Source organism: Ascaphus truei, chromosome 3 (genome assembly GCF_040206685.1).
Source record: "Ascaphus truei isolate aAscTru1 chromosome 3, aAscTru1.hap1, whole genome shotgun sequence".
NCBI classification, from domain to species: Eukaryota; Metazoa; Chordata; class Amphibia; order Anura; family Ascaphidae; genus Ascaphus; species Ascaphus truei.
In genome coordinates, this window is record NC_134485.1 from 420,177,840 (window position 1) to 420,190,174 (window position 12,335).

Genomic DNA, 12,335 nt, shown 5'->3' on the forward strand with positions numbered 1-12,335 from the left:
TATTAGCAGTGCACCTGTTCTGTTAGCATTGCAGCCCCAGCATACTGTACAGGTAGATATTAGCAGTGCACCTGTTACGTTAGCATTGCAGTCCCAGCATACTGTACAGGTAGATATTAGCAGTGCACCTGTTCTGTTAGCATTGCAGTCCCAGCATAATGTACAGGTAGATATTAGCAGTGCACCTGTTCTGTTAGCATTGCAGTCCCAGCATACTGTACAGGTAGATATTAGCAGTTCTGCGGCTGTAGGTGAGATTCTTATAGAAACGCTGCAGATGTGTAATTTCCAGGTCATCCAAAGGTATTTATCTCCTCCTAACTCCCTATTGTATTCAGCATCATTTACCCTTTGGCTGCCAGACAGGCTGGCTTCACCCTGTTCTGCAATACGTTGCCCACCCCTCCAGCAGGCGAATGGTTACACATGTAGTGAGTTTTCTCCGGTCACAGCATTACCAGATCTCCCAGATGACACACCGTGTTTTTATCAGCAAGTATTTCCTTATGGAGTATACGCAGCGTTTCACAATGTGTTATACATGACTGCGCTGATATAATACACTTGACTATGTCGCTCTCTCTGGGTTTATACAGACTCAACTGATTTTTCCAACTTCAATCCGTGTGGATTATTTAAAATCCCCCGATGTTGCCCGGATGTCCGGTTTTAAATATAACCCCTCCCCCGCGGGATTAACGTAAATCTATCCCGCTGATTGTGTATATTTCTAATCCGTCGTAAATTAAGTGTAACGGGTATTCCCTGTGAATATAGACGCTACTACTGCTGTGTATACCTGTGTGGCTCTCAGGAGCCTAAGCCTCCGCTCGGGGAGCCTGGGGTACATACATATGATAATCTCGTGGTGCAACGCCTCCACCTGGGAGGGATCCGAACGGAGTGGAAGGAGGCCCTCACAGGAAACAATCACGGTAAACACACAGTTGTAAAACAGGACAGGCTTTACTGCATATATGCGCATAACTTATACTCTACTGTACATATCATTCAACGTTGCATTTGGGTAAGGTATAACATACACCCCGCTCCCACCACTGTGTATCCCCACACCGTGTCCAATCGCACTATACAAGGCCCTTGGCCACTCTCCACGTAAGTGTCCCCAAGTGATACCCCCACCCTTTAGGCGTGCTTCTTGCGTTGCTGTACAGTGTTGGTGCACTTGAAGAATGATACCTGCCCGTGGCTCCCACTCCGGGTTCCGCCGACTACGACAGGGATTCCGCCCGATCCGACGTTGTCCTCCGCACCGCATTGGGTGAATTCCGGCGTGGATAATATCACCTTAGTCTCAGTGTCTTTGGTGGCGTTCTGAGCCCAAAACCCACCTCGCAGGGCTGCACGGCTTCAGCGCTGTGTCAATGACTATGCAAATAGCTAATGGGGCAGTGTCCCTATCTATTGCCTGTCCCTATAGCACCACAAGCTACATAGTGGCTCAGGACCTATCTGGGACCTAGGGGGCTGCTGGCCTAATGCAGTGGGTCACTGACCCCTGCACTCACCTCCTTCCCCTAGCTTGTCCTGGTCCTGACTTAACGTGCTGCTCAAAACCCCGCGAAATGTATCTAAAATCCTTTCGGCAGGGAGATGCTACAGCCCTATTGGCTCCCTGGCGTCACGTGGGGTCCCCTTAGGCTCATGGGATATGTAGTCCCTGCCCAGAGCCCTTGTTTCATTGGTGGCGTTCTCACGCGCTTGTACTGTGCATGCGCGAGCTAACCAGGGCTTCCCGTCGCATCGGCAGTCTGCGCATGCGTGAAGAACTGTCATGGCGGTGCCCTGCACCGAGAACCGCCGGGAGCCCTCGCAACCCGACCGCGGCCCTAGCAACCGTCCGCACGCGTCCCCAGCAACCGCCCGCATCTAAGGAGAGCGCGCACATGCCCCCACACCTCCCCGCGAACGGCCGCAGTGAGTACCCGGAGGGGGGGCCCGCAAGACAGAGGGGGTACCTGGCTACATCAGGAAAAGTACGAAGGTGGAGTAATTCATCGTTAAAGATCCCACCTGGCTGGAAGTACAGGCAGGTATATGTCAAAAGGGTATTCTTTCTTGCATTCACAGCAGCTCTTTTTTTGAATGGATAGATAAATCTACTAAGGAGTGGATGGGAATTAATTATAATATAGGCAAAAACACCTAAATGATTTAAATGTAGGTTAAAAAATATCTTTTAAGCTAAATATTCTGCAGAGTATCATAAAATCATTGAAAAACTCAAATAATCATTAAAACCTTTCGGAATCTCCTTAGTATTGTATTGTATGTCTTTATTTATATAGCGCCATTAATGTACATAGCGCTTCACAGTAGTAATACACGTGGTAATCAAATAAATAACAGATAATATAAATAGCAGATCATGGGAATAAGTGCTTTAGACATAAAAGTAACATTAAGGAAGAGGAGTCCCTGCCCCGAGGAGCTTACAGTCTAATTGGTAGGTAGGGAGAACGTACAGAGACAGTAGGAGGGAATTCTGGTAAGTGCGTCTGCAGGGGGCCAAGCATTATGTATCATGTGTTCAGAATATTCACAGTGCTATTCATATGCTTCTTTTTTTTTGTAACTTTTATTTTATTGGGTGAAACCTTACAAATATAATAACACAGCCCAATGGCTTACAGAGAATCACCTTATTTCCGCTTTCCACCTCCAATGAACAAACACTAAACGACATGACGCACAGGACTAACACAGGGACAGGGGCAGGGTGGGGATAGGAAGGGGAGGGGGGGGAGGGGGGGTGGCGACGACTCCGAAGTTGGTTGCTCGTCCGCTTGTTCCTCCAAATCCGGCTCCGGAACCCTTTATGTGGGAGTTACTCGGGCCTAGGTCTCAAGTCCTCGGTGGCACCCTAATACTTATGAGTACGCTCCCATCTTTCGTCTGCCCTAACGTCCAGGATCCGTTTCGCTACCGGAGAACGCCTCTTCTTACTATCATTGCAGTATGTTGGTATCGTCTACCCCCGGAATGTCTGTCTGTGCCAACCAAGGTGACCAGACTTTTAGGAAATTTGTGCCGGTGTCGTTGACCAGACTTGTCAACTGTTCCATCCTGCAAACAAACCAAATTCTGTTTCTAATTTTGGGTATAATCGGAATCTCTGGTTGCTTCCACAGTGCTGCGATCTCACATCTGGTGGCCGTGGCAAAATGTGCAATCAATTTGTGCGTTGCGTTTGAGAAACCCCGGACCCGCCTGCCCAGAAGGAACAGCCATGGGTCAAGGGGGACCTCGAGCCCAATCAGACGCTGCAGCCACTCCTTGACCTCCGCCCAAATCGGAGCCACCTTTGTGCAGGACCACAGCATGTGGCGCAGGTCCGCTCTTTCTCCACACTGCTTGGGGCAGAGCGGAGAATAGCCTTTGACGAATTTAGAGAGTTTAGTTGGGGTATAGTACCAACACATCAGGACTTTATAGGCGTTCTCCTTTAACGTGGTACAGATAGAGCTCTTCGCCGCTGCCTGTAGGATCCTATCCCAGTCATCGTCCTCTAGAGTTTCCCCCAAGTCTGCTTCCCATTGTCTCATGTAGCTAAGTCTGGGCTCGTCTATTGTCCCGGGGCAGATCACTTCCCTGTACATTCTAGAGGTTAGTCCCCTCATGTCTGTTTCTCTGGCACACATCTGCTCAAAATTTGTTCTCCGTGGCCGAATAGGGGCCTTGTTATAGAAAGCCCTGATCTGTAGATATCTAAATAATTCAGTGTTCAGAATGTTTTTTTCCTCTTTTATGTTGGCAAAGGTTTTGATTACATCCCTGCCCTCCAGATCATTTAATCGGAGAAACCCTGCCTGGATCCAATTTGCAAAATTAGCGCTATCTAGGCCTGGAGCTAAATCCGGGTTGCCCCATATGGGGGTCATCAGTGAGTGTTGTGATGTAAGAGAACTTCTAAATTTGGTGGCCTCCCATACTTTCAGGGAATTCATCATGGCCTGCAGTGGTGTTCGCATCCGCGGACGGCTGTTCCTGGGTAGCCATAACAGGTTCTTCAAATCTACCGGAGCGCAACACTCTCTCTCCAGTGCCACCCAACTCCGAAGGGTTGGGTCTGTGTGCCACTGCAGGTTCTGCGTTAGTTGAGCTGCTTCGTAGTAGGCGAGCAAGCACGGCACCCCCAGCCCTCCTCTCGAGGTTGGCCTCCTCAAGATATCTTTTCTAATTCTGGGGTCTTTTTTATTCCAGATGAATTTCGTTATTGCGGACTGTAATGAGAGGATCTCATCTTTTGGCAGGGGGATCGGGAGGGTTTGAAAAAGTTATAGCACCCGTGGAAGGAGATTCATTTTTACGCTTTGAATTCTGCCTATCCAGGAGATGCCACACTCCGCCCATTGCCGCAGATCCTCCCTTAGAGTCTTAAACAACTTGGGATAATTTGCCTTGTATAGGGTTTTATAGTCTTTAGTGAGATTTACCCCTAGATATTTGATCGTGGAGGGCTGCCATTTAAAGTTGAAATTGAGTCCAATTTCAACACTGCCCACAATTTTCAATTTGGCCCAGTATCTGAAGAGGAGATTATACAAGCGCTCCTCAAACTAAAACTAAGCAGCCAATGTGGACCCGATTTACTACAATCAAGGTTCCTACGACTTGGTGCCCCAGCCATTGCCAAACCAATTGCTTCCATAGTCAACTCTATCCTGTCTGCAGGCCATATCCCTAAGACCTGGAAAACTGCCAGAGTTGTCCCAATCTTCAAAAGTGGGGACAAAAACACTGTCTTAAACTACAGGCCAATCTCACTTCTCCCAATTCTATCCAAAGTCATGGAAAAATGTGTCCACTCCCAATTAAGCGATTTCTACACCAAGACAAATTTCCCTAGCCAATTCCAGTCTGGGTTTCATCCCTAACACTCCACCGTAACTACCCTGCTAAAAGTTTGCAATGAAATCCAGTGTGGAATGGAACGGGGACAACTCACTGGTGCAGTATTCCTAGATTTTGCAAAGGCTTTTGACACAGTTGATCATGTTATCCTGCTTAACAAACTCCAGAGCTCTGGAATAGGGAAACATGCTTTAAACTGGTTTCAGTCCTACCTATCAGGAAGATCCCAACATATGTCCATCTCAGGCTCTAACTCCAACCCCCTGGATATCACCTGTGGTGTCCCGCAAGGCTCTGTTCTGGGGCCCCTACTCTTCTCAGTGTTCATTAATGATCTTCCCACAGCTTGTAAGGAAGCCTCAATACACATGTATGCAGATGACACAATCCTGTATGCACACAGCCATAGCCTCTCTGACCTTCAACACATACTTCAGTCTGACTTTTTGAGACTCGAAAACTGGATTTCCCAAAACAAACTGTTTTTAAACACTGACAAGACTGTAACAATGGTATTTGGGACCAAGACTAAATTTGTAAAGCTTCCAGTGACTGAGCTCCTGATTAGAACCAACGCTAACACCACCCTAACACCTGTCACTAGTTTTAAATACCTGGGCTTATGGTTTGACTCCCACTTAACATTCGGGATGCACATTGATACCCTGACAACCAAGACCTATGCTAAACTAGGGGTACTTTACAGGAACAAATCCTCCCTAAGTCTCCTGGTCAGAAAGCGTATTGCACAGCAGATGCTAATGCCAATTATTGACTATGGAGACATAGTATATGGCTCGGCTCCTCAAACCCACCTTAGCAAACTTGACACCCTCTACAATTCAATTTGTCGTTTTGTTCTCAAATGCAACTACAACACACATCACTGCGAAATGCTCAAAGAACTAGATTGGTCATCACTAGAGTCTAGGTGCAAAGTTCACCTTTCCTGTCTCACCCTCAAATACTTTCTGGGCAAGCTACCCAGCTACCTGAACAAGCTCCTCACCCCTACCACATGCAGCACCTATCACCTGAGATCAGACTCCAAAAGACTATTCATGGTCCCAAGACTCAACAAAGTATCCGGACGTTCCTCCTTCTCCTTCCGTGCACCCCAAAACTGGAACAACCTACCAGAGACTCTCATATCCACCACCAGCTTAAGTTCTTTCAAATCTAAGGCTGTCTCACACTTTAATCTGGTCTGTAACTGTTTCATACGCTTATAATATATATTTTCTTTAACTGTGCATGCAATGTCTTGTATATAATGTATACCTTGTTCATTTATGTAACTGTATTTGTAACCATGTATTATTTTGTTTTACTCTGTGCCCAGGACATACTTGAAAACGAGAGGTAACTCTCAATGTATTACTTCCTGGTAAAATATTTTATAAATAAATAAATTAGTTTTTCTTTTGGTTTGGGTAGATTTAGATTGAGGGCTTCCGATTTGGCCTGGTTAATTTTGAATCCCGAAATTTTGTTGAATCTCCCCAGGATTGAAAACACATTGGGCAGAGAGGTAAGAGGCTGGGATAATGTCAGGATCACATCATCCGCGTACAGGGCCACTTTATGTGACTGCTCTTTTAATGCTATTCCCGAGACATCCGGGTTACTCCTAATATGTGCCGCCAAGGGTTCAATACATAGGGCGAACAACAAGGGGGACAACGGGCATCCCTGTCTAGTGCCCCTGCGGATCTGGAAAAGCTCCGATGGGAACCCCTGATGTCGCACCCTTGCTGCCGGCCCCTCGTACAGTGCCAGAATGGCTCCCAATATGCATCCCTCAAAGCCGAATGCCCCCAGCTTCTGTCTCAGATAGGGCCAGTCTATCCGGTCAAAGGCTTTCTCGGCGTCCAGACTCAGCACCAACGATGGGATATTTTGCTTTTGGGCCAGATCGATTACATCAATTATTCGTCTGGTGTTGTCTGCCGCTTGCCTGCCACTTATGAACCCTACCTGATCCGGATGTACCAGCCTGGGAAGAACGATACCCACTCTATTGGCTATTAGTTTAGAGAATTTTTTTATGTCTGTATTAATTAAAGAGATGGGCCGGTAGCTCTTACAGTCTTCCGGGTCCTTTCCAGCTTTATAGATCAGTGAGATTGACGCCTGGAGCATCTGTGCTGGGAACGAGGCTCCTTGTAATACCGAATTAAAGAGTTTTAACAAATGTGGAGCTAGAAGTTTTAGGTATTTTTTGTAGTAAAGGTTCGAGTAGCCATCTGGGCCGGGCGCCTTGGCCGGCTTGAGAGACTTTACAACGTCCGTTAACTCTTCTAAAGAGAAGTCTTCCTGTAGTGCCTCTCTCTCCGCTCTGCTCAATGTTGGTAGGTTCGCCTCTTTCAGAAATTCTCGGAGATTTTCCCTCGTTTTCTGATTATGGATGACCTTACCCCCATCGTAGAGCGACGCATAGTATCTCTTAAATTCCGCTACGATTCGCTTAGGATTTGAGGTAAGTGCCCCTCCCTGTGTGCGAATAGATTGGATGTGGTAATTTGTTTTTTTGTTTCTACGTCTATTTGCTAGGAGGGTGTCTGGCTTGTTCGCCTTCTCAAAGATTCGACGCTTAGTCCAACTCATCTCTTTTTCAGCCTGAGATGTCAGTCGCAGATTTAACTGTTTTTTAGTACCCTGAATTTGTTCCAGGACTGCCTCCTTTTTGGATCTTTTGTGTATTGCGGTAAGGGATGCCAATTTCCCCTTTAGCTCTTTTATCTAACTCTCTTGTTCTCTTTTGCATCTAGCGGCTAGCCACATAAGAGATCCTCTGAGGGTAGCCTTATGGGCCTCCCACAACGTGGCAGGTGAAGATACACTCCCCTCGTTCTCTTTGAAATACTCCCTGATTTTGTCTGTGATCTCTGATTCTAATTTAGGAATTTTTAACAGCAATTCATTTAGCCTCCAATTCGCTCCAGGTCTGTCTAACAAATTTAACTCGCACCGCAGCTCTATAGGTGCGTGGTCTGACCACGAAATTTCGTGTATTCCCGAATGGGAGACCACTGGATCCAGTCTGTTAGATACAAGAAAGATATTCGGCTGTACCGGTTGTGAGGGTGGGAGTAAAATGTATAGTCCTTGGTCTGTGGGTGCTGCTTCCTCCAGATATCCACTAACTGGCAGTCTCGAAGTCCTTGGGCAATGGTTAGTACGTCTCGTCTGGGGGGGGGGTTAGGTGCTGTACATCGGTCTAGCTTGGGGTTCAGTGTCCTATTCAAGTCTCCTGCCACAATTAGCTGGCCCTTCGCTTCCTGCTGCAGACGCCGGAAGAAGAGGGCAAAGAAATCTGTTGCCTGTTCGCACGGGGCATATATTGAGACCAGTGTGAGGGCCTGACCCTGTATGGACCCCACTAATATGATAAATCTGCCTTCAGCATCTACCACCTTTTTATCTAACTCAAACAGTAAGTTTTTATGGAAAACAATGGCCACCCCTCTTTTCTTTTCTGATGCTGAAGCTAGGTGAATTGTGTTAAAGTCTTTATCTAGGTATTTGGGATAGCTAGCTTTAGAAAAGTGGGTCTCTTGGAGAAAGAGAATGTCTGCTTTGTGTCTTGTATAATCCCTAAAGGCAAACTTATGTTTGGCAGGGTTGTTGAATCCCTTAACATTATGGGAGATGCATCTTATTTCTCTAACCATTGGGATCATCTTGGTATGGTTCCTTCTCTGTAGCTGTTGTGGCCGAGCCGTGCCCCTGCTGCGAGATCTTGCTCCTGACTCTATCTTTTCTAGCGGGGCCTTCTTCTGTGCTGGTCGCAGTTGGAGCCAGTGGGGGGGGTGTGGGGAGGTGGTGTATGACACGAGAGGGAATACACACAGTAAACACAAAGGAAAAAACAACAAGTAAATACAAGTTTATAAACAACAACATGTTCTCAGCTCCAGGACCCCCATGTCCTGCAGCAGAGTCCAACGCCCTCGGGGAGTGGGGCCCCGTGACCTCAGGACCACTTCCCACTTTCCCTCCCCGAAGGACTTTGACGGGATCTCGGGAGGCCCTCCCTCTCCGATCCCGTCCGCAGCACATGCCAACCTCGGGATATGAAGCCCCCTCTATCCCCCAGGCCCGCACTTTCACTTTATCCACCCCCTTCAACTTTAAGTGTCTAACCGTTATAACCAAACCGTATCTATAACTGTAACCGTAGATGGTTATTATGGGTTGCCGTGGCTCTAGCCCGAGTTGCCAAGTCCAGGATTCCAAAAACTGCCCCCCGGCTTACTCCTATCCGTACTCTCCTCCCTAATCTCTGCCCCACTTGCTTGAGCTCATCACCAGTGTTCCTCCCCCTTTCCCCCCCCCCCCCATTTTTCTTTTTTCCTTTTCTCTCTCCTCCTCTCCCCGCCTTCTAATCTCCTGTGCTCTCTTTTGCCTATCTCTCGTGTCTCTCCTATCTCTCCCTTTCTCTCTGCTGGAGCTTTCCTCTGTGTGAGTGCCCTTCGTGGCTTCCCCTGTGTGCCTGCTCCATTCTCCCTTCTGCCTGCCTTCTCCCCGTTTAATGTGCCGCTATAACTCGGGCGCGTCCGGGGACCCCTCACTGTCCTGCATGAGGGCCGTCCCCTTCCGCCTTCATGGTCCGGCGCGCCTCAGTCTATCTCCGGGTACATCCGCCACCTCCAAGATGGCGCTGGCGTCTCTGGCGCCTCCTGACGACAACATCCGGTTTCCGGTGGCCGCCATTTTGGTGCTCCTGCTGCCTCGTGGAAGACGTGTTGCTCTCTGCTCCCGCTCACTCACCGCTTCCTGGTTCAGCGCCTCACGGTGGAATCTGAGAAGCGCCATTTCACCCGCCATCTTCCTCCATCCTCATGGCCCGACACGAAAGGTTAGTTTCTTTCCTTTTCTTTGTAGGGATTGCCGCCGACTTTGACGGGTGACCGGGGGGGGGTCTCTGTATCCAAACTGGGGGTTCCTATGAGCTCTTATGCCGGGGTGCAGAGGCGAGGTGCAAGGGCGGGCAGACGCTGTCCAGTGGCCAAACGTGGCCAAACTTGGCCTTCAACTTAGGCCCTCAACCAGGCAACCGTAACTTTAAAACACCGAGTTTTGCATGAGTCCTTTAGTGACTTTATTGTTTTTCTCACTTATTTTTCTTGGGCTTTGGCGCGCCCGTCCCACCGCTCCATTCTGGTTCTAGGGCAGCTTCCTTGCCCACCGCTTCTGCCGGGGGGGCCCCTTGTCCCAGTTTAGCGAGGAAATCCGGCCCTTCTACTATGTCTTTCAGGGTAAGGGATCTCCCGTTCCGCGTGACTTGCAATCCGAACGGGAAGGTCCAACGGTACTTCACGTTGTTCTCGCGGAGTACTTTAGTCACTGGAAACAGTGAGCGGCGTCTCATAAGGGTGAGCGGGGATAAGTCCTGGAATATCTGCATTTAATTGGATTCGAATTCCACAAACGGCAGGACCCTCGTGTGGCGCAACACTGCCTCCCTTGTTGTATAATAGTGTAGCCGGAGGATAATGTCTCTCGGCTGTTCATTTTGGACTGGTTGGGAGCGCAGGGCCCTATGGTAACGGTCCATTGCCAGAGCCTCTTTAGTGCTGTCTGGCATCAGGGATTCCAGCCAGCGTGCGGTGAAAGCCTCACAGTCCCCCACTTCTTCAGGGACCCCCCGGATTCTAATATTATTTCGTCTATCGCGGTTCTCCGCGTCCTCCTGCCGCTCTTTTAGCTCATCTATTTGTTTTTGAAGGTCCGCTGTCTTTTTCTCTGTCTTTTTCCCTGCCCTGATGGTGAGGTCCACTTTGGCCTCCAGATCATCCGTTCGGGTCCCCAGCTTTGTGACCTCCCGCTTAACCTCCTTAATATCCGCTTGTAGAAGCATTTTCAGGTCAATATAGAGCCTTGCGAAGTCACATCGCCAGACTGGGAGTTGGGACTGACTATTAGATCCTTCGTCGTCCCCTTCCAATTCTGTGTCAGTGTCCGCCATTTCTCCTGTTTGAGCACTTTCAGCCGCGCCACCGAAGTAAGCCCGTACATCAGCTAGCTTTTGTTTTTTCTGCCCGACCAGCTTCTTAGGGGCCATCCTGGGGTGTTTACCTAGCCGTGGATTCAAGTGTATAGACCCGGTTTTGTTTTTGGGGTGATTTATTCGTAATATACTGTGAGCGCGGGACGGAGCTAGCCACTCAAGCTTCCATACCCCGATCCTTCGCGCATGCGCCTCCATTCATATGCTTCTTTAAGTAAGTGTGTCTTAAGTTGGGTCTTAAAGGTGGAAGGTGCTAGTCGGGTACTGAGGGGAAGGGCATTCCAGAGGTGTGGGGCAGTCAGTGAAAAAGGTTTAAGGCGGGAGAGGGCTTTAGATACAAAGGGGGTAGAAAGAAGACATCCTTGAGAAGAACGCAAGAGTCGGGATGGTGCATAACGAGAAATTAGGGCTGAGATGTAAGGAGGGGCAGAAGAGTATAAAGGTTTAAAAGTGAGGAGAAGAATGGAGTGTGAGATGCGGGATTTGATCGGAAGCCAGAAGAGGGATTTCATGAGGGGAGATGCTGAGACAGATCTAGGAAAGAGTAGCGTGACTCTGGCAGCAGCGTTTAGGATAGATTGTAGGGGAGACAGGTGAGAGGCAGGAAGGCCGGACAGCAGGAGGTTACAGTAATCAAGACGGGAGAGAATGAGCGCCTGAGTCAGATTTTTAGCAGTCGAGCAACAGAGGAAAGGGCGTATCTTTGTTATATTGCGGAGGAAAAAGCGACAGGTTTTTAGAAATGTTTTGAATGTGATGGGCGAATGTGAGAGAGGAGTTGAGTGTGACCCATAGGCAGCGTGCTTGGGCTACTGGTTGAATGATCGTAGTTCCAATAGTAATATGGAAGGAGGTAGTATGGCCAGGTTTGGGAGGAAGTATGAGGAGCTCTGTTTTAGCCATGTTGAGTTTAAGGCGGTGGAGGGCCATCCAGGATGATATAGCAGAGAGACATTCAGAAACTTTGGTTTGTACAGCAGGTGTAAGGTCGGGTGTTGAAAAGCATATTTGTGTGTCGTCAGCATAGAGGTGATATTTAAACCCAAAAGATGTTATTAGGTCACCTAGAGAGAGTGTGCACAGAGAAAAGAGAAGAGGTCCCAGGACAGAGCCCTGGGGTACCCCCACAGAGAGATCAATAGAGGAAGAGGTGTTAGCAGAAGAGACACTGAAAGTACGATGGGAGAGGTAGGATGAGATCCAGGATAGAGTTTTGTTCCGAATACCAAGAGTATGGAGAATGTGAAGGAGAAGAGGATGGACCACGGTGTCAAATGCTGCAGAGAGGTCGAGTAATATGAGCAGAGTGTAATGACCTCTGTCTTTGGCAGCATGGAGGTCGTCAGTTATTTTAGTGAGGGCTGTTTCCGTGGAGTGAGCAGTGCGGAAGCCAGATTGTAGAGGGTCTAGGAGAGAATAGGTGTTGAGAAAATGGAGCAAGCGAGAG